The sequence below is a fragment of the Orcinus orca genome, chromosome 2 (genome assembly GCF_937001465.1).
Source record: "Orcinus orca chromosome 2, mOrcOrc1.1, whole genome shotgun sequence".
Taxonomy (NCBI): domain Eukaryota; kingdom Metazoa; phylum Chordata; class Mammalia; order Artiodactyla; family Delphinidae; genus Orcinus; species Orcinus orca.
This window is the reverse complement of record NC_064560.1, coordinates 62,310,404-62,311,913: the sequence shown is the minus strand read 5'-3', so window position 1 is coordinate 62,311,913 and position 1,510 is coordinate 62,310,404. Positions and strand designations below refer to the sequence as shown.

The 1,510-nt window shown below is 49.1% G+C and overlaps 1 protein-coding gene across 1 annotated transcript in view; it reads left to right on the top strand.

The window, feature by feature from the left end:
• Positions 1 to 7: 7 nt before the first annotated feature.
• Positions 8 to 1,510, top strand: part of WDR93 (WD repeat domain 93) — a 49,377-nt gene continuing 47,874 nt past the window's right edge. The window contains exon 1 of the mRNA XM_033402851.2: positions 8 to 134. The gene's annotated coding sequence lies outside the window, so the exon portion shown is untranslated. The remainder of the gene's footprint in view (positions 135 to 1,510) is intronic.

Below are 1,510 nucleotides of genomic sequence, written 5' to 3'. Positions count from 1 at the left end.
TCTCTGCCACCCAGAGGACCCAAGTCTCCCCACCCCCGTGGGGGCGGGTGCACTTTCCGAAGAGCAACTTCTCGGGCTTCCGGTTTGGGGCCGGAAGTTGTGGTTACTAAGGCAACGTCAAGCTGCCGGCCCAGGTGAGCGAAACTTCGGCTTTTGCCCTCGGGTGCAGCGGCTCCTCACTTGTCCCAGGACTCTCCTCTATCTCTAGGATCTCCTAGAGGGCGATCTGAGGGAGCCCGTCTCCTCAGCGTCGGCTTCCCCGGGACGCCCCGCGCCTCCCCTCGGATCTCGGGTACCCAGGGACCCCCAGCGGAATCCCGAATGGAGATTCCTCTGAACTTTTGCTTGGGAACTGAGAAGCCTAATCGTTTCCCAGCTCTGTGCCTCCGTTTCCATTAGCAGCACCAGCTCCAGATCTGGGGAAGGAAATGGTTAGAGCAGAAATAAGCCAATTCATGGAGTGTATTTTAGCAGGAGAGCTGGGTAAAGTGAGAGAATTTTCTGTTAGGATTATTAACACTGATTGCTACTTGAGGAAATTCTAAAAGGGTTAACGCGAACAAAGTTGGGGCAAAAAGAGATTAAAATGCAATTGCACCACTGAACGTTCCTTCTGTGAGGGCTGAAGACATGAAGCCCCACTCATTCCATAGCAGTAATTTTATAAAATGTACAACCTATAGTCACAAAGTAAGGTCATCTATTTTTGTAATCTTTATTCCCGTGGTCAGGCCTGCACCTAACATTTGCAGGCCCTGGGTAACAGTACAAATAGAGACCCACAAACCATGTTTAAATGTTTAAATCAAGGTAACAAATTGTTGAATAAGCTACGTTCTTTTCTCCTTCCTGGACAAATGTACCGTCATAATGATCAAGAAGTCCAGTTTAACATTCAGGATTCTTGGACTCCTTGGAATACCTGGAAACATGGCTAGAATACGGTACTGTGGGGAGAGCTGATCTCCAGTCCTTTCCCAGCCCTTTCCACCCCACTTCTGGCTCCCACTTACATCACTGAGAGGGGCCTTGCATACATAGTGTGGATACTCCAAGTCACATGCAAGTTCTGCCCATTATCCTGCAAAGCGCCATGCCTTGTCCACCTTTCAGGTCTAGGGGTGCCCATATTAGCACCCATTTCTCTGCCCTCCAGAGAAAGCTGGGAAAGAGGCTCATGCAGAACCTGGCATTGTTTGGGCAGTAAATTCCAGGAGTACAGGTACCCTGAACATGGTCTAGACTCCAGAAGAGGGGCAGTTTAGGCTTTGGGTGGGGATAGCCTCTTTACCCCACGAATTACTCATCCTTTGCAGAGGGGAGTGCCTGGAAGAGAACCAGAAGTATTCTCTTAATTCATGTCCCAGAGCAGGGCAATACTGCAAGCAATAAGAATTTCAGTGCTAGCACTGTACCAACCACAGTGCTAAGCTCTAGGCCTAGGGCAATAGATTAATGAGGGACACAGAAAAATGGGAAAGTACAACACAGTGATGCGTTAGATGATAGA